This window comes from Arachis ipaensis, chromosome B01, assembly GCF_000816755.2.
Source record: "Arachis ipaensis cultivar K30076 chromosome B01, Araip1.1, whole genome shotgun sequence".
Lineage (NCBI taxonomy): Eukaryota > Viridiplantae > Streptophyta > Magnoliopsida > Fabales > Fabaceae > Arachis > Arachis ipaensis.
In genome coordinates this window covers 40,574,780-40,596,783 of record NC_029785.2, presented here as the reverse complement: position 1 = coordinate 40,596,783, position 22,004 = coordinate 40,574,780, and positions in this window count along the sequence as shown.

Below are 22,004 nucleotides of genomic sequence, written 5' to 3'. Positions count from 1 at the left end.
TTTTTAAAATCGGATCAAATTCAATTTTTTTTTATAAAAATTTTAATAATATTATAAAATTAAATACTCCAAAAAACTTAAGTATTCCTCTCATATATGTTAAAATATTTTTGTAACTGCAAATTTTCATAAAAAGATGTGTGAAATTGTTTCATAAACAAAGGTATTGAAAAACACTAGTCTTAATATTTTTTAAAACATGCATAATGGTAAAAACGGAGAAAAAAATCAATACCATAGTTCTCATAATTGATTCCCATATTGTTTTACTATATTTAAACAAGGCGTTTTCCAATGAAAGAATTAACCTCTCAATGGAAAAATTTACTCCTAGAAGAAAAGAATCGATTGTATTTTAAATAAAATGGTCGTTTGAAAAAAATTGATTCTCACAAGCAGCGGTGGCAATGGAGTGAGTAGAAGGAGGGTTTTTGTCCTATTCGATCTCTTTCAATCTTTACAATAATTCGCATAGAATTCGTCCCACTCTTATCTAGAGGTAGTAAAAACTTGAATCCTAACTCACCCTCTCTTTATCCGTCCCTATAATTATTAAAATACAATAAATAAAATTAAATTTTAAAATTTATATAACTATCATTACATACATAACATAAATTAAAATAAAAATTTAAATATAATATAATATTATTAATTATTTTATATATATTACATACATATATACCAGAGCAGATATTATCCAAACTTGACCCGTTCTGCCCCACTCAAGATCCCGTTCTGCATGAAAACGGATAATTACCCATTTCAAGTGAATAATACTATAAGAAAAAAACTCATTCAGGTACACTTAAAAAGTGTAGCCAAAAGTGGAAAAAAATGATGCCTTAGGTTACGGCTACGCTTTCTAGCCTACGGCTACGCTTTTTGGGGTGATTCTTATTCAGCCGTTGCCTATTCTCAAAGGCTACGCTTTTCTGAACCAAGGGCTACGCTTTTGGCATTTGGGAATAGGGTGCGCTTTTCAAGTGATGTTGTCCAGAACCAAAGGCTATGCTTTTCAGCTTCCATTTTTGCCAGAATAGGCTACGTTTTTCAACGCTACTGCATCACTTATAAAGCGTAGCCACATTGTATACCATGGCTACTTTTTTAAATGGGCAGATCTATCTATTTGCATTTGTACAGTACACTACAAAGGGTGGAACTTTGAAGGCTGTTGCAGAAATGAATTATATGGTATTGAGAGAAAAAAGAATTTTTGTAGCAAAAGTAAAGTACAGAAGAAGAGCTGATCTGAAGGACATGACAGGTAAAGAAGTGAAGGAATTCACATGACAAGGAGAAGAAGGTAGCTCTCAACAGAAAATAGACGCAAGAATAGTGGAAGAGAAGGTGGAGAAGTCTTTGAGGGACGTGCATGATAAGGACCTAAATAAAAATGGATAGACTAAGAAACTAGAAGTGCCAGTGGCAACAGATAATGTTGTATGGCTACAAAGGAGTACTGTGGGAGGCACAAAGAAGGCGATTAATTTTCAGGCACTACGTCATAAAATTCATAATGAATGGTCGTGCATAACACATGTAAGAGAATTGGGAGCATACAAAACAATGCTAACGTTTGACACAGTGTCTAGTGCGGAGGAAGCCTACACCTTCAAAATGAATGATCTATTAAAATTGTTCTATATGGTATGGAGATGGGATGAGAGTCAGAGGAGTGAGCCTAGAAGAATATGGTTAGAATTTTATGTAGTACCAATGCACGCCTGGTCAACAGAGACTTTTACAAGGATAGGAGATCAATAGAGCGAGGTGATGAAGTGTGATAACTTAACAGAAATGTGTAATTTGTTTAGTGTTGGCCGCATTATATTGATACATGTATGTTCAATATGATTAACGAGTGTATTCATATCACCATAGGTGTGAGCGGATTTGACATCCTAGTGAAAGAGGTCGGAGGAGAAGTGTATAAGGAAGAATGCTTTCTGGAGACAAAGGTTGATCAAGGAGATAAGTTCATAGCACTACAAGAAAAACACCCATTCAGGTACACTTGAAAAGTGTAGCCAAAAGTAAAAAAAATGATGCCTTAGGCTAAGGCTACGCTTTTCGGGCTACGGAGATGCTTTAGTGGGGGATGCCTATTCGGCCGTTGCCTATTCTCAAAGGCTACGGTTTTCTGCACCAAGGGCTACGGTGTTGGCGTTTGGGAATCAGGTGCGCTTTTCAAGTGATGTTGTCTAGGACCAAAAGCTATGCTTTTCAGCTTCCATTTTTGCCAGAATAGGCTACGCTTTTCAACGTTACTACATCACCTTTAAAGCGTAGCTACATTGTATACCATAGCTACTCTATATAAATGTAGCCTTAGGTTCCTCATTATTTTTTTTAAATTCTCTCTCTCTATATATATATATATATATATAATATTCTAATAATTTTTTGTACAATATAATATTTAATAATATGATTACATATATAATTCTGTATTTTTAATTAAATGAGTTAAATCTTATAAAATAAAAATAAATACACAATTATACTAAATTAAAAAATATTCTAGCAAAGCACAGTAAATACGTTCTAAAGATTCACAAGCATTATAATGCTACAGTATATTAGTACATAAAATAATAGATCCAACTATCGAATTGAACAATCATTCAACAATAGAGAAAAAAATGAAACATGTCTAAAGTCTAAACTACTAATTTTCATGTATCAATGAATATAAAGAGGATTATAAATTAAGTTTAACATTAAAATAAATAAAAAAAATAAAAATAAATACACAATTATACTAAATTAAAAAATATTCTAGCAAAGCACAGTAAATACGTTCTAAAGATTCACAATGCTACAGTAATTCTAATAATTTTTTGTACAATATAATATTTAATAATATTATTACATATATAATTTTGTATTTTTAATTAAATGAGTTAAATATTATAAAATAAAAATAAATACACAATTATACTAAATTAAAAAATATTCTAGCAAAGCACAGTAAATACGTTCTAAAGATTCACAAGCATTATAATGCTACAGTATATTAGTACATAAAATAATAGATCCAACTATCGAATTGAACAATCATTCAACAATAGAGAAAAAAATGAAACATGTCTAAAGTCTAAACTACTAATTTTCATGTATCAATGAATATAAAGAGGATTATAAATTAAGTTTAACATTAAAATAAATAAAAAAAAAGAGAATAAACAAAGATCTTAGTGTCCTAAGTACTAAGTCCCTATCAGTTGTGTGCCTGAAAATCATTTGAACATACCCTACAAAAAAAAGAGATTTTTTTGTTGGAGCCACTTACCTGCTAGTGCCTTTACAAAGTACTGAATAAATTCAGAGTGCCCTTCATAAGTGGCGGCAGTAATGAGATTACCATCCACCACTGTTGTTGCCATGGTATCTGGTTCAACCCAATGAGCACCAGAGGCAACCGATGCTGGTTTAACAGGAAGAAAAGCGGTGCACTTGTGATCTTTGGCTACACCTGCAGCCGCTAGAATCAACTGTCCGAGGCAAATGGAAGCAAGTGCTTTTTCAGAACTGAAAAACTTAATCACAAGTGCCACAACAAGAGGATCATGAGCAAGATACTCTGGCGCTCTTCCACCCAGTAACATCACCCTGTCATAGTTTGCAGCATCAATTGAAGTCTGGTGGGAAGAAATACTTTTATTAGCAAACATAAGGACACTAACACGTGAAAGGAAAGACTCTTCCACTCAGTAACATCACCCCGTCATAGTTTGCAGTATCAATTGAAGTCTGGTGGGAAGAAATGCTTTTATTAGCAAACATAAGGACACTAACACGTGAAAGGAAAGAAGTTATGGGAGAAAAGATAAAAAACACTAGCTATTCTATTTAGGTGCAAAATCCTAGCTATTCATTAGATAATGGTTCTATGTTTGCATACTTTGATATGCTTAACCAATAATTTGGAATTAAGTAAACAATCATTTGAAAAGAGAAGTGTTAAGACCATATTCACTTACTTTTGCAGTTCATTTAGTATTGGAGAAAGGAAAGTAATCTGGATCTCAAATATATATGCCTTTGCCTCAGTCTCTTTCACGTTAAAAGCCTTAGTCAGCTCTAAAATATCTCTAAATCACATAGATTAAGCATGAAAAAGGCAAGTATCAATAGATTATAAACCATGGCAATTTGTCAAAATATTGAATATCAAAAAGGAAATGAAATTCAGGGCATCAAAAAAATTAAAAAAATCAACATAAAATTAAATTTTAATATATTTTCAACAGTAAAAGAAATATCTAATATAACAAACTTCTAAATTATATACAATAAGTTGATTCTGTATATTGTTAGTATCAAACAGTAACAACATGCAATATTTGATGGAAAAATCACTATTAATTAGGTGTATATGAATTTTCTGGTTTTGTAAAAAAATCAATTAGGTGTGTAGAATCTGTTCAATCCCACTTGAAAGACACAGGGTTTTGCAAAATCACTATTTTTCAATGTGTATTTTCATAAATCAATTTGTAGAAACTAGTCTCATATGTATTGAGCATTCAAGATACGCAAATTATTTCAACCATAATAGATATGCATATAGAAAAATTAGGAATAAGGTAGAAAAATCAAAGCAAAAGTGTCAATGCACATTGGTTATCTCTATAGAGCAATTAAATAAATCAATGCAGATCAATTAAATAAGTGACGTATCTGAAATAATGAACAAGCCATAAACTAAAGGTACAGTTCTGATTAAGTCCAGAAAAATATAAGTTAGTAACAAGAAATTAGTCTTATTAATCAAAGCTGAAAGTTCAGAAGAAACAGAATAAAAGGGCTATAAAAAGCTCACCTTATCCAAATTATCAATGTGAATAGAACTAGAAGAAATTGTTTGGTTACTTACTTCAACTGAGATAAAATCTGAATCTGAATTATATATCAGCAGAAAAACCACAAGAGAAGGACACGCCAGAAAAGTCTATACTTGTTGACAATAATTTAAAAACAAGTTAATCAGATTTATATTTTGTAACTCATTAACATAGATATATCTAACTGATTTGGATATATATGTGCACAAAATTTTTCAGGAAGAACTGAGAATGATAGAACTACTGGCATCCATATTTGGAACGGATGTACAGCTAAAGAAGTGCACAAATAATATTCTAAATACACTTAACTCAGTTTCTTATATGACATATTTAATTACTAGTTATAAAACAGAAGAGAATTAACTGCATTTGTATGCCAAACTATTAAAAAAGCATACACTTATTACTTTTTATTACTTTTTAGTTTAATTTTTTTATGTATTACTAGGGGTGTTTATGATTTAGTTTTTTCATAAACTGAACTGAAACTGCACTAAACCATTTTAAATGGTTTAGAAACTGAACTAATTAAACTACTTTGTCAAATAAGAAAGTAGTTTTAAACCAGTTTACAATACAGTGCACCAGTTTATAAAAATAAAACCAGTTTTAATAGAAAAACCAGTTTAAACTGGTTCATAGGCTAAAACTAGTTTTAACTTTTAACATATATAAAGTTAGTTTTTATATTTTTCTCTCTCCCCCTCTCTCTCTCTCATTCTCTCCCTATTTCTCTCCCCCCTCTCTCTCTCTTTCTCCCCCTCTCCCTTTCTCTCCCCCCCTCTCTCTTTCTCTCTCCCTCCCTCTCTCTCCTTCTCTCTCTCTTTTCTTCTCTCCCCTTCTGGTGTGCAAAATCGTGATCATTTCTTCCTTGGTAACGGCGCTAAAAACTCAATACGCACGTTCATGTTCTTAATTATGTTTCACAACTTCATACAACTAACTAGCAAGTGCACTGGGTCGTCCAAGTAATAAACCTTACGTGAGTAAGGGTCGATCCCACGGAGATTGTCGGCTTGAAGCAAGCTATGGTTATCTTGTAAATCTCAGTCAGGAGGATTCAAATGGTTATGGAGATTTAATAATTAAAAGATAAATAAAATATAAAATAGGATAGTGGTACTTATGTAATTCATTGGTGAGAATTTCAGATAAGCGTATAGAGATGCTTTTGTCCCTCTAAACCTCTGCTTTCCTACTGTCTTCATCCAATCCTTCCTACTCCTTTCCATGGCAAGCTTTATGTAGGGCATCACCGTTGTCAATGGCTACATCCCATCCTCTCTGTGAAAATGGTCCAATGCGCTGTCACTGCATGGCTAATCATCTGTCGGTTCTCGATCATACTGGAATAGGATTTACTATCCTTTTGCGTCTGTCACTACGCCCAGCACTCGCAAGTTTGAAACTCGTCACAGCCATCCCTTCCCAGATCCTACTCGGAATACCACAGACAAGGTTTAGACTTTCCAGATCTCAAGAATGGCCATCCATGGGTTCTAACTTATACCACGAAGATTCTAATATCTCGGACTCGGTCCCCTGTATTAGATATATAAGAGATACTCATTCTAGCTTGTTTGCATGTAGAACGGAAGTGTTTGTCAGGCACGCGTTCATAAGTGAGAATGATGATGAGCGTCACATAATCATCACATTCATCATGTTCTTGGGTGCGAATGAACATCTTAGAATAGGAATGAGTTTGAATTGAATAGAAAAACAGTAGTACTTTGTATTAATTCATGAGGAACAGCAGAGCTCCACACCTTAATCTATGGTGTGTAGAAACTCCACCGTTGAAAATACATAAGTGATGAAGGTTCAGGCATGGCCGAGAGGCCAGCCCCCAAACGTGATCTCCAGATGAAACTAAAGATAATCCAAAGATATAAACATAATAGTAAAAAGTCCTATTTATACTAAACTAGTTACTAGGGTTTGCAGAATTGAGTAAATAATGCAGAAATCCACTTCTGGGGCCCACTTGGTGTGTGCTTGGGCTGAGCATTGAGCTTTACACGTGTAGAGGCTTCTCTTGGAGTTGAACGCCAGTTTGTAACCTGTTTCTGGCGTTTAACTCCACTTTGCAACCTGTTTCTGGCGTTTGACTCCAGAATGCAGCATGGAACTTGCGTTCAACGCCAGTTTATGTCGTCTATCCTTATTAAAAGTATGGACTGTTATATATTGATGGAAAGCCCTAGATGTCTACTTTCCAACGCAATTGAGAGCGCACCATTTGGAGTTCTGTAGCTCCAGAAAATCCACTTTGAGGGCAGGGAGGTCAGAATCCAACAACATTAGCAGTCTTTTTTCAGCCTGAATCAGATTTTTGCTCAAGTCCCTCAATTTCAGCCAAAAAATACCTGAAATCATAGAAAAATACACAAACTCATAGTAAAGTCCAGAAATGTGAATTTTAATTAAAAACTAATAAAAATATACTAAAAACTAACTAAATTATGCTGAAAACTATGTAAAAACAATGCCAAAAAGCGTATAAATTATCCGCTCATCACAACACCAAACTTAAATTGTTGCTTGTCCCCAAGCAACTGAAAATCAAATAGGATAAAAATAAGAGAATATACTATAAATCCCAAAATATCAATGAAACTTAGCTCCAATCAGATGAGCGGGACTTGTAACTTTTTGCCTCTTGAATAGTTTTGGCATCTCACTTTATCCATTGAAGTTTAGAATGATTGGCATCTATAGGAACTTAGAGTTCAGATAGTGTTATTGATTCTCCTAGTTCAGTATGTTGATTCTTGAACACAACTACTTTATAAGTCTTGGTCGTGGCCCTAAGCACTTTGTTTTCTAGTATTACCACCGGATACATAAATGCCACAGACACATAACTGGGTGAACCTTTTCAGATTGTGACTCAGCTTTGCTAAAGTCCCCAATTAGAGGTGTCCAGGGTTCTTAAGCACACTTGGTGTTTGCTTTGGACCTTGACTTTAACCGCTCAGTCTCAAATTTTCACTTGACACCTTCACGCCACAAGCACATGGTTAGGGACATCTTGATTTAGCCGCTTAGGCCAGGATTTTATTCCTTTAGGCACTCCTATCCACTAATGCTCAAAGCCTTGGATCCTTTTTATTACCCTTGCCTTTTGGTTTTAAGGACTATTGGCTTTTTGCTCTTGCCTTTTGGTTTAAAGAGCTTTTGACTTTTTCTGCTTGCTTTTTCTTTTTCTTTTCTCTTTTTTTTTGCCATTTTTTTTCTTTTTTTTTCTTCAAGCTTTTGTATTCACTGCTTTTTCTTACTTCAAGAATCATTTTTATGATTTTTCAGATTATCAAATAACATGTCTCCTTTTCATCATTCTTTCAAGAGCCAACATATTTAACATTCATAAACAACAACTTCAAAAGACATATGCACTGTTCAAGCATACATTCAGAAAACAAAAAGTATTGTCACCACATCAAAATAATTAAACTAGTTTCAAGGATGAATTCGAAACCATGTACTTCTTGTTCTTTTGTAATTAAAACATTTTTCATTCAAGAGAGGTGATGGATTCATGTTCATTACTTTAAGGCATAGACATTTAGACACTAATGATCATGTAATAAAACACAAATATAAATAAACATAAAGCTCAAAAATCGAAAAATAGGAAAATAAATAAACAAGGAGATTAAGGAATGAGTCCACCTTAGTGAGGGTGGCGTCTTCCTCTTCTTGAAGAACTAATGGTGCTCTTGAGCTCCTTTATGTCTCTTCCTTGTCTTTGTTGTTCCTCCCTCATAGCTCTTTGATCATATCTAATTTCATGGAGGATGATGGAATGCTCTTGGTGCTCCACCTTTAGTTGTCCCATGTTAGAACTTAATTCTCCTAGGAAAGTGTTGATTTGTTCCCAATAATTCTGTGGAGGAAAGTGCATCCCCTGAGGCATCTTAGGGATTTCTTGGTGAGGAATTTCCTCATGCTCATGTTGAGATCCATGATCTCTTATTTGCTCCATCCTTTTCTTAGTGATGGGCTTATCCTCTTCAATGAGGATGTCTCCCTCTATGTCAATTTCAGCCGAATTACAGAAGTGGCATATGAGGTGAGGAAAGGCTAACCTTGCCCAAGTGGAGGACTTGTCAGCTACCTTGTAGAGTTCTTGAGGTATAATCTCATGAACTTCCACCTCCTCTCCAATCATGATACTATGGATCATGATGGCCCGGTCTATAGTAACTTCAGACTGGTTGCTAGTAGGAATGATTGAGCGTTGAATGAACTCTAACCATCTTCTAGCTACTGGTTTGAGGTCAAGCCTTCTTAGTTGAACCGGCTTGCCCTTTGAGTCAATTTTCCATTGAGCTCCTTCCACACATATGTCCATGAGGACTTGGTCCAACCTTTGATCAAAGTTGACCCTTCTTGTGTAGGGGCGTGCATTCTCTTCCATCATTGGCAAGTTGAACGCCAGCCTTACATTTTCTGGACTGAAATCTAAGTATTTCCCCCGAACCATGGTAAGCCAATGCTTTGGATTTGGGTTCACACTTTGATCATGGTTCCTTGTGATCCATGCGTTTGCATAGAACTCTTGAACCATTAGGATCCCGACTTGTTGAATGGGGTTGGTGAGAACTTCCCAACCTCTTATTTGGATCTCAAGTTAGATCTCTGGATACTCATTCTTTTTGAGTTTGAAAGGAACCTCAGGGATCACTTTCTTCTTGGCCACAACTTCATAGAAGTGGTCTTGATGGACCTTTGAGATGAATCTCTCCATCTCCCATGACTCAGAGGTGGAAGTAATTGCCTTCCCTTTCCTCTTTCTAGAGGTTTCTCTGGCCTTAGGTGCCATAAATGGTTATGGAAAAACAAAAAGCTATGCTTTTACCACACCAAACTTAAAATGTTTGCTCGTCCCCGAGCAAAAGAAGAAAGAAAGAAGTAGAAGAAGAAGAAAAATAGAAGAGAGGGAGAGAGAGATGGTTTCGGCCAAGGGAAAGAAGAGAGGGTTTTGTTGTGTGAAAAAGAAGAGGGAATGGGGGGTTTATATAGGAGTGGGGAGGGGTTTAGGGTTCGACCATTTAGGGTTGGGTTTGGAAGGAAAATTATTTTGAATGTAAAGGTAGATAGGGTTTTTGAGAAAGAGAGGATGGATGTGATTGGTGAAGAGGTGATGGGGAAGAGTGATCGAGTTGATTGGTGAGGGGTATCCGGGGAAGAGAGTTATGAAAAGGTGTGAAGAGGAGAGAAGAAGTAGGTGGGGATCCTGTGGGATCCACAGATCCTGAGAGAATCCTGTGGGGTCCACAGATCCTGAGGTGTTTGAGGATTTCTCATACCTGCACCTTTTAGACGTGTAAAACGCCCTATATATGCAATCCTGGCGTTTAACGCCAGACTACAACATGTTTTTGGCGTTAAACGCCACTTCCTTGCTTGTTTTGGGCGTTCAACGCCAGTCTATAGCATGTTTCTGGCGTTGAACGCCAGTATGGTGCATGTTTATGGCGTTAAACGCCAGTCTAATGCTTGTTTCTGGCGTTTAACGCCAGCTTTCCTCTGGGTGCAATCCTGGCATTTAAACGCCAGACTGCTGCTTGTTTTTGGCGTTTAACACCAGTTTCATGCTCTGTTCTGGCGTTAAACGCCAGCCAGATGCTCCTTACTGGCGTTTAAACGCCAGTACGCCCTTCCTCCAGGGTGTGCTATTTTCAATGCTGTTTTTCATTTTGTTTTCGATTTTTCAGTAGTTTTTGTGACTCCACATGATTATCAACCTAATAAAACATGAAATAACAAAGAAAAAATAAAAATGATTAAATAACATTGGGTTGCCTCCCAACAAGCACTTCTTTAATGTCAATAGCTTGACAGTGAGCTCTCATGGAGCCTCACAGATAATCAGAGCAAGGTTGGAACCTCCCAACACCGATCAGAGACTATATTTGCTAAGTTAGATGGATTCTGCTCAGAGTTCTCTGTCTGTTGCTGAGTGGATGATGGAAAAGGTTTGCTATTGCTAAACCTGTTTCTTCCACCATTATTAAAGCCTTGTTGAGGCTTTTGTTGATCCTTCCATGAGAGATTTGGGTGATTTCTCCATGAGGGATTATAGGTGTTTCCATAGGGTTCTCAGGATCATAAGCTTCTTCCTCAGAAGATGTCTCTTGAGTACTGTTGGATGCAGCTTGCATTCCATTCAGACTCTAAGTGAAGGTCTGAACATCTACTCTAAGCTTACTCAGCTTTTGAGGAGGAAAAAACTTGGCTAAGAAAGCCTTGACCAGCTTATTCCAAGAGTTCAGGCTATCTTTAGGTTGAGAGTCCAACCATACTCTAGCTCTGTCTCTTACAGCAAACGGGAAAAGCATAAGCCTGTAGACCTCGGGATCAAACCCATTGGTCTTAACAGTATCACAAATCTGCAAGAACTCAGTTAAGAACTGAAAAGGATCTTCAGATGGAAGTCCATGAAACTTGCAGTTCTGTTGCATCAGAGAAACTAATTGAGGTTTCAGCTCAAAATTGTTTGCTCCAATGGCAGGGATTGAGATGCTTCTTCCATGTAAATTGGAATTTGGTGCAGTAAAGTCACCAAGCATCTTCCTTGCATTGTTATTATTTTCGGCCATGTTCTCTTCTTTTTCGAAAATTTCTGTCACATTTTCTCCAGAGAGTTGTGCTTTAGCTTCCCTTAGCTTCCTCTTCAGAGTCCTTTCAGGTTCAGGATCAGTGGTGCACAAAATTGTGATCATCAATGGCGCCATCAACATGGTACGCTCAATTGTAATCTCAACTTTTTATCACAACTTCGAACAACTAACCAGCAAGTGCACTGGGTCGTCCAAGTAATAAACCTTACGCGAGTAAGGGTCTATCCCACGGAGATTGTTGGTATGAAGCAAAATATGGTCATCTTGTAAATCTCAGTCAGGCGGATATAGAATGGTTATGGAGTTTTTGAATATTAATAATAAAATAGGGATATAAATACATATGTAAATCCTCAGTGAGAGTTTCAGATAAATGCATGGAGATGCTTTCGTCCCTCTAAACCTCTGCTTTCCTGCTGTCTTCATCTAATCAGTCTTACTCCTTTCTATGGCTGGATTTATGTAAGGACATCACAATTGGCAATGGCTACTTTTGATCCTCTCTGGAAAATGGTCCGATGCGCTGTCACTGCATGGCTAATCGTCTGGAGGCATCACCCTTGTCAATGGCTGCATCCCATCCTCTTGTGAAAATGGTCCAAATACTCTGTCACAGCATGGCTAATCATCTGAGGTTCTCGATCATACTGGAATAGGATTTATCCTTCTTTTGCGTCTGTCACTACGCCCAGTACTCACGAGTTTGAAGCTCGTCACAGTCATTCAATCCCAGAGTCCTACTCGGAATACCACATACAAGGTTTAGACTTTCCGGACTCTCATGAATACCGCCATCAATCTAGCTTACACCACGAAGATTCTGATTAAGAAATTCAAGAGATACTCATTCAATCTAAAGTAGAACAGAAGTGGTTGTCAGGCACGCGTTCATAGGGAATGATGATGATTGTCACGTTCATCACATTCAGGTTGAAGTGCGAATGAATATCTTAGAAGCGGAATAAGTTGAATTGAATAGAAAAACAGTAGTACTTTGCATTAATCTTTGAGGAACAGCAGAGCTCCACACCTTAATCTATGGAGTGCAGAAACTCTACCGTATGAAAATACATAAGTGAATAGAGGGTAGGCATGGCCGATTTGCCAGCCCCCAAACGTGATTAATAGATCAAAATATAATCCAAAGATGTCTAATACAATAGTAAAAAGTCCTATTTATAATAAACTAGCTACTAGGGTTTACAGAAGTAAGTAATTGACGCATAAATCCACTTCCGGGGCCCACTTGGTGTGTGCTTGGGCTGAGCTTGAATGTTACACGTGCAGAGGCTCTTTCTGGAGTTGAACGCCAGGTTGTAACGTATTTCTGACGTTCAACTCTGGTTTGTGACTTGTTTCTGGCGTTTAACTCCAGACAGCAGCGTAGAACTGGCGTTCAATGCCCTTTTACGTTATCTAAACTCGGCCAAAGTATGGACTATTATACATTGCTGGAAAGCCCTGGATGTCTACTTTCCAACACAATTGGAAGCGCGCCATTTTGAGTTCTGTAGCTCCAGAAAATCTAAATGCATTTGAGGCATCTCCGGGATCTCATGGTGATGAGCTTCCTGCGCCTCTTGAGCTCCATGAATGGGATCTCTTGCTTACTCCATCCTTTTCTTAGTGATGGGCTTCTGTTCCTCAATGGGAATGTCTCCTTCTATGAAAGCTCCAGCTGAGTAACATAGATGGCAAATAAGATGAGGAAAAGCTAGCCTTGCCATGGGGGAGGACTTTTCGGCCATTTTGTAGAGTTCAAGAGAGATGACTTCATGAACTTCTACTTCCTCTCCAATCATGATGCTATGAATCATGATGGCCCGATCCACAGTAACTTCAGATTGGTTGCTAGTGGGGATGATGGAGCGTTGGATGAACTCCAACCATCCTCTAGCCACAGGCTTGAGGTCCAGTCTTCTTAGTTGAACCGGCTTGCCTTTGAAGTCAATCTTCCATTGAGCTCCTTCCACACATATGTCCATGAGGACTTGGTCCAACCTTTGATTAAAGTTGACCCTTTCTAGTGTAGGGGCGTGCATGTCCTTGCATCATAGGCAAGTTAAACGCCAACCTCACATTTTTCGGGCTAAAATCTAAGTATTTCCCCCGAACCATGGTGAGATAATTCTTTGGGTCCGGGTTCTTACTTTGATCATGGTTCCTAGTGATCCATGCATTGGCATAGAACTCTTGAACCATTAGGATGCCGACTTATTGGATGGGTTTTGTTAGAACTTCCTAACCTCTTCTTTGGATTTCATGTCGGATCTTCGGATACTCATTCTTCTTGAGCTTGAAAGGGACCTCAGGGATCACCTTCTTCTTGGCCACAACATCATAGAAGTGGTCTTGATGAGCTTTAGAGATGAATCTTTCCATCTCCCATGAATCGGAGGTGGAAGCTTTTGTCTTCCCTTTCCCTTTTCTAGAGGATTCTCCGGTCTTAGGTGCCATCAATGGTAATGGAAAAACAAAAAGCTTATGCTTTTACCACACCAAACTTAGAATTTTGCTCGCCCTCGAGCAAGAGAAGAAAGAAGAGATGAAGAAGAAGAAGAAATGGAGGAGAGGGAGAGAGATGTGTTTCGGCCAAGAAGGGGAAGAGAGGGTTGTGTTGTGTGAAAATGAGGAGGAATGGAAGGCTATATATAGGGAAGGGAGGTGGTAAGGTTTCGGCCATATAGGGTGGGTTTGGGTGGGAAATTGATTTTGAATTTTGAAGGTAGGTGGTGTTTATGAGGTAGGTTTATGGGGAAGAGTGGATGGATGTGAGTGGTGAAGTGGTGATAGGGAAGAGAGATTGAGGTGATTGGTGAAGAGTTTTGAGGAAGAGTGTTTATGGGATTGTGTGAAAGAGGGGTGAGAATAAGTAAGTGGAGGTAGGTGGGGATCTTGTGGGGTCCACAGATCCTGAGGTGTTCAAGGATTTACAACCTTGCACCCAATTAGGCATGCAAAATGCCCTTGCACACAACTTTGGGTGTTCAGCGCCAGATTGGTGCTTGTTCTAGGCGTTGAACACCCATTTGTTGCCCATTTCTGGCGTTGAACGCCAGAACCATGCTTGTTCTGGGCGTTCAGCGCCAACTCTTCTCCAGGGTGCAATTCTGGCGTTCAAACGCCCAGATGCTGCCCATTTTGGGCGTTCAGCGCCAGAACCATATTCTGTTCTGGCGTTGAACCCAGTTTCTCTATTACAGAGAGGGGCATGAGGTTTATCCCTGAACCAAGGTCACACAGGGCCTTTTCAAAGATCATGGTGCCTGTGGTACAAGGTATTAAGAACTTTCCAGGATCCTGTTTCTTCTGAGGCAATGTCAGTTGATCCAAATCACTTAGTTCATTGGTGAACAAGGAAAGTTCATCTTCCCAAGTATCAATACCAAATAATTTGGCATTCAGCTTCATGATTGCACCAAGGTACTTGGTAACTTGCTCCTTAGTAACATCCTCATTCTCTTCAGAAGAGGAATACTCATCAGAGCTTATGAATGGCATAAGGAGGTTTAATGGAATCTCTATGGTCTCTAGTTGAGTCTCAGATTCCTTTGGTTCCTCAGAGGGAAACTCCTTATTGATCACTGGACGTCCCAGGAGGTCTTCCTCCTTGGGATTCATGTCCTCCTCCTCTTTTGTGGTTTCGGCCATGATGGTCATTTCAATGGCCTTGCACTCTCCTTTTGGATTCTCTTCTGTATTGCTTGGGAGAGTACTTGGAGGGATTTCAGTGATCCTTTTACTGAGCTGGCCCACTTGTGCTTCCAAATTTCTAATGGAGGATCTTGTTTCATTCATGAAACTCACAGTGGCCTTAGATAGATCAGAGACTAAGTTTGCTAAATTAGAGGTATTTAGTTCAGAGTTCTCTGTCTGTTGCTGAGTGGATGATGGAAAAGGTTTACTATTGTTAAACCTATTTCTTCCACCATTTTTAAAGCCTTGTTGAGGCCTTTGTTGATCATTCCATGAGAGATTTGGGTGATTTCTCCATAAGGGATTATAGGTGTTTCCATAAGGTTCACCCATGTAATTCACCTTTTTTAAATTGAAAATTTGATTTGACTTATAAAAACAACTAGATTTTAAAAAGTTTTGAAAAATTCAACTCAAATTTTCGAAATTTATGAGTGAAAAAGGGAAAGATATTTTTTTTATTTTTGAATTTTTAATGATGAGAGGGAAAAACATGAAAAGACTCAATGCATGAAAATTTTGGATCAAAACAATGAATGCATGCAAGAATGCTATGAATGTCAAGATGAACACCAAGAACACTTTGAATGTCATGATGAGCATCAAGACTTATTTTTGAAAATTTTTATATGCAAAGAAAATATGCAAGACACCAAACTTAGAAATCTTTCATGTTTAGACACTATGAATGGAAAAATGCACATGAAAAATAAGAAAAGATGCAAAACAAGAAAACATCAAGATCAAACAAGAAGACTTACCAAGAACAACTTGAAGATCATGAAGAACACCATGAATGCATGAATTTTTCAAAAAATGCAAGATGAACATGCAATTGACACCAAACTTTCAACTTGACTCAAGACTCAAACAAGAAACATAAAATAATTTTTTTGATTTTTATGATTTTATGAAATTTTTTTTTGTATTTTCTTTTTATTTTTTTTTCGAAAATCATTTTGAAAAGGAAAATAAGGATTCCAAAATTTTTTTATATGAATTCCAGGAATCTTATGCTCTTTAGTCTAAAGCTCCAATCAAAGGGTTAGGCATGGCTTAATAGCCAGCCAAGCTTTAGTATGTAACTCAGACATGAACATCTGGCATTCCCTACCCAGAAGGATTAGACATGGCTTTACAGTCAGCCAGGCTTCAACATGCTTCATGAAACACTAGAATTCATTCTTAAAAATTCTGAAAAATATATTTTTAAAAACATTTTTATTTTAAAAATTTTTTTCGAAAACAAAGGAGAAATTTTTTGAAAGATTTTTGAAAAATTTTTGAATACTTTTTGAAAAGAAAACGAAAAGAAAGTTACCCAATCTGAGCAACAAGATGAACCGTCAGTTGTCCAAACTCGAACAATCCCCGGCAACGGCACCAAAAACTTGGTGCACGAAATTATGATCATCAATGGCGCCATCAACATGGTACGCTCAATTGTAATCTCAACTTTTTATCACAACTTCGCACAACTAACCAGCAAGTGCACTGGGTCGTCCAAGTAATAAACCTTACGCGAGTAAGGGTCGATCCCACGGAGATTGTTGGTATGAAGCAAACTATGGTCATCTTGTAAATCTCAGTCAGGCGGATATAGAATGGTTATGGAGTTTTCGAATATTAATAATAAAATAGGGATAGAAATACTTATGTAAATCCTAGGTGAGAGTTTCAGATAAATGCATGGAGATGCTTTCGTCCCTCTAAACCTCTGCTTTCCTGCTGTCTTCATCCAATCAGTCTTACTCCTTTCTATGGCTGGCTTTATGTAAGGACATCATAATTGGCAATGGCTACTTTTGATCCTCTCTGGAAAATGGTCCGATGCGCTGTCACTGCATGGCTAATCGTCTGGAGGCATCACCCTTGTCAATGGCTGCATCCCATCCTCTTGTGAAAATGGTCCAAATGCTCTGTCACAGCACGGCTAATCATCTGAGGTTCTCGATCATACTGGAATAGGATTCACCCTCCTTTTGCGTCTGTCACTACGCCCAGTACTCGCGAGTTTGAAGCTCGTCACAGTCATTCAATCCCAGAGTCCTACTCAAAATACCACAGACAAGGTTTAGACTTTCCGGACTCTCATGAATGCCGCCATCAATCTAGCTTACACCACGAAGATTCTGATTAAGAAATCCAAGAGATACTCATTCAATCTAAAGTAGAACGGAAGTGGTTGTCAGGACAAGTCCCTCAATTTCAGCCAGAAAATACCTGAAATCACAGAAAAATACACAAACTCATAGTAAAGTCCAGAAATGTGAATTTAATATAAAAACTAATGAAAACATCCCTAAAAGTAACTAGATTCTACTAAAAACATACAAGAAACAATGCCAAAAAGCGTATAAATTATCCGCTCATCAATCAGCTTCAACAAGAATGTTCTTATCCTTGTTCCTGCTCATATGAAAAAGAAGAAAACAGAAATGAAAATATGGAATCCTCTATGTCACAGTATAGAGATTCCTTTATGTGAGTAGAAGAAGATATGAATAGAAGATGGAGAATCCAAACACAAGGGTGAGGAGTAGGTTCGAATTCTTGGGTGAAAGAGAGGTGTTAGTAGGTGAATAAATAAACAGAAGGTGGTGAGAGGGAGAGAATTTTGAAAATTAAACAAATTAAAATAAAATATTTTTATTTTTAATTTAAAATTAAAGTGAAAATTTGAAAAATTAAAAAAATTAAATTAAATTAAATTAAAGTTTAAAGCAATTAGTTAATTAAAAAGGAATTTTGAAAAAAAGAGGGAAGGGATTTTCGAAAATTAGAAAGAGAGGGTTAGTTAGGTAGTTTTGAAAAAGATATGATTGAAATAGTAAACTTTTAAAATCAAACAAAAAGTCAAGTAGTTAATTGAAAAAAATTTGAAAATCAAATTTGAAAAGATAAGAAGTTAGAAAAGAAGTTAGAAAATATTTTGAAATTAAATTTTGAAAAAGATGTGATTGAAACTTATTTTGAAAAAGAAATTTAAAAATATTTGATTTTTAAAATTAAAGTTGATTACTTGACTAACAAGAAACTAAAAAGATATGATTCTAGAGTTTAAAGATTGAACCTTTCTTAATAGGCAAGTAACAACCTTAAAAATTTTGAATCAATCACATTAATTGTTAGCATTAATTTCGAAAATATGAAACAAAAATAAGAAGAAGATTTTGAAAATAAATTTTGAAAATTTTCGAAAATCATAAAAGAAAAAATGAAAAAGATTTGATTTTTGAAAAAGATTTGAAAAAGATAGAATTTTTAAATTGAAAATTTGATTTGACTCATAAGAAACAACTAAATTTTAAAAAGTTTTGAAAAAGTCAACTCAAATTTTCGAAAATTTATGGAGAAAAAGGGAAAGATATTTTTTTTATTTTTGAATTTTTAATGATGAAAGAGAAAAACAACAAAAAGACTCAATGCATGAAAATTTTGAATCAAAACACATGATGCATGCAAGAACACTATGAATGTCAAGACGAACACCAAGAACACTTTGAATGTCAAGATGAACACCAAGAACTTATTTTTGAAAAATTTTTAAGAAAAGAAAAACATGCAAGACACCAAACTTAGAAATTTTCAATAATTAGACTCTAACAAATTAAAATTGCATATGGAAAACAAGAAAAGATGCAAAACAAGAAAATATGAAGATCAAACAAGAGGATTCATCAAGAACAACTTGAAGATCATGAAGAACATATGCATGAGTTTTCGAAAAATGCAAGAAGAATATAAACATGCAATTGACACCAAACTTACAATTTGACTCAAGACTCAAACAAAACAAGAAAAACATAAAATTATTTTTTGATTTTATGATTTTAAAGATTTTTTTGGTATTTTTCGAAAATTATTTGAAAGAGAAAAATAAGGTTTCAAAATTTTTAATATGAATTCCAGGAATCTTGCACTCTTAGTCTGAAGTTTCAGTCCAGGAATTAGACATGGCTCACTAGCCAGCCAAGCTTTCAGTGAAAGCTCCGGTCCAAAACACTAGACATGGCCAATGGCCAGCCAAGCTTCAGCATGTAAATCAGACATCCAACAGCTAAGTCATCAAATTAACTTGCCTCTATGCTGATGGTTTGGAAGCCTCAGTCCAAAAGAATTTAGACATGGCTTTACAGCCAGCCAGGCTTCAACATGCTTCAAGAAACTCTAGAATTCTTTCTTAAAAATTCTGAAGAACATAAATTAAATTTTTTTTTGGAAGTTTTTCGAAAATTAAAAGAATAAAAACAAAAACTTAAAATTAAAATAAAGTTACCTAATCTGAGCAACAAGATGAACCGTCAGTTGTTCAAACTCGAACAATCCCCAGCAATGGCGCCAAAAACTTGGTGTGCGAAATCGTGATCATTCCTTCCTTGGTAACGGCGCTAAAAACTCAATACGTACGTTCATGTTCTTAATTATGTTTCACAACTTCGTACAACTAACCAGCAAGTGCACTGGGTCGTCCAAGTAATAAACTTTACGTGAGTAAGGGTCGATCCCATGGAGATTGTCGGCTTGAAGCAAGCTATGGTCACCTTGTAAATCTCAGTCAGGCGGATTCAAATGGTTATGGAGATTTAATAATTAAAAGATAAATAAAATATAAAATAGGATAGTGGTACTTATGTAATTCATTGGTGAGAATTTCAGATAAGCGTATAGAGATGCTTTTGTCCCTCTAAACCTCTGCTTTCCTACTGTCTTCATCCAATCCTTCCTACTCCTTTCCATGGCAAGCTTTATGTAGGGCATCACCGTTGTCAATGGCTACATCCCATCCTCTCTGTGAAAATGGTCCAATGCGCTGTCACTGCATGGCTAATCATCTGTCGGTTCTCGATCATACTGGAATAGGATTTACTATCCTTTTGCGTCTGTCACTACGCCCAGCACTCGCGAGTTTGAAGCTCGTCACAGCCATCCCTTCCCAGATCCTACTCGGAATACCACAGACAAGGTTTAGACTTTTCGGATCTCAAGAATGGCCATCCATGGGTTCTAACTTATACCACAAAGATTCTAATATCTCGGACTCGGTCCCCTGTATTAGATATCTAAGAGATACTCATTCTAGCTTGTTTGCATGTAGAACGGAAGTGTTTGTCAGGCACGCATTCATAAGTGAGAATGATGATGAGCGTCATATAATCATCACATTCATCATGTTCTTGGGTGCGAATGAACATCTTAGAATAGGAATAAGCTTGAATTGAATAGAAAAATAGTATTACTTTGTATTAATTCATGAGGAACAGCAGAGCTTCACACCTTAATCTATGGTGTATAGAAACTCCACCATTGAAAATACATAAGTGATAAAGGTTCAGGCATGGCCGAGAGGCCAGCCCCCAAACATGATCTCTAGATGAAACTAAAGATAATCCAAAGATATAAACATAATAGTAAAAAGTCCTATTTATACTAAACTAGTTACTAGGGTTTGCAGAATTGAGTAAATGATGCAGAAATCTACTTCTGGGGCCCACTTGGTGTGTGCTTGGGCTGAGCATTGAGCTTTACATGTGTAGAGGCTTCTTTTGGAGTTGAACGCCAGTTTGTAACCTGTTTCTGGCGTTTAACTCCACTTTGCAACCTGTTTCTGGCGTTTGACTCCAGAATGCAGCATGGAACTGGCGTTCAACGCCAGTTTACGTCATCTATCCTTATTCAAAGTATGTACTATTATATATATCTGGAAAGCCTTGGATGTCTAATTTCCAACGCAATTGAGAGTGCGCCATTTGAAGTTTTGTAGCTCCAGAAAAACTACTTTGAGTGTAGGGAGGTCAGAATCCAACAGTATCAACAGTCCTTTTTCAGTCTGAATCAGATTTTTGCTCAAGTCCCTCAATTTCAGCCAGAAAATACCTGAAATCATAGAAAAACACACAAACTCATAGTAAAGTCTAGAAATGTGAATTTTAATTAAAAACTAATAAAAATATACTAAAAACTAAGTAAATTATACTGAAAACTATGTAAAAACAATGCCAAAAAGCGTATAAATTATCCGCTCATCACCTTCCTTTCTCTCTTTCCCACTCTCTCTCTCCTTCTCTCCCTCTCTCCCCCTCCTCTCTCTATCTCCCTTCTCTCCCTCTCTCTCCTTTCCCTCTTTCTCTCTCTTCTTCTCTCCCTCTCTCCCCCTCATTTCTCTCTCTCCCTCCTCTCTCTCTCTCCCCATTCCCCTCTTTCTCCCCTTCCCCTCTCTTTGTCTTTCTCTCTCTCTCCCCCTCATCTCTCTCTCCCTCCCTCTCTCTCTCTCTCTCCCTTTTCTCCCTCTCTATCCCTTTCTCTCATTCTCTCTCTCCCTTATCCCTCTTCCTCTCTCTCTCTCTCTCTCTCTCCCTTCTCCTTTCCTTTCCCCCTCCTCTCTCTCTTTCTCTCCCTCTCTATCTCTCTTAAAATATATAAAATTAGATTTTACATTCTCTTTCTTACCCTCTCTCTCTCCTTCTCCCCCTCTCTCTCCCTCCTCTCTCTCTCTCCCTTCTTTCCCTTTTTTCTCTTTTCTTCCCCTCTTCCTCTCTTCTCCTCTTCTCTCCCTCTCTCTCCCTCCTTTCTCTCTCTCTCTCTCTCTCTCTCTCTCTCCCTTTTTCTCTCTCCTTCCCCTCTCACTCTTCCTCTTCTCTCTCTCCCCCCTCTTTCTCCCATATTTTGGAGAAAAGAGGGGGAGAGAGAGAGAAGAGGGATATAGAGTGAGAGAAGGTTAAGAGACAAAGAAAAAAGAGAGAAAGGAAGGGAAGGGAAGAAAGAGGAGAAAGAGAGAAAGGAGGGAGAAGAAAGAGAGAGAAGAGGAGAGAGAAAAAAAGGG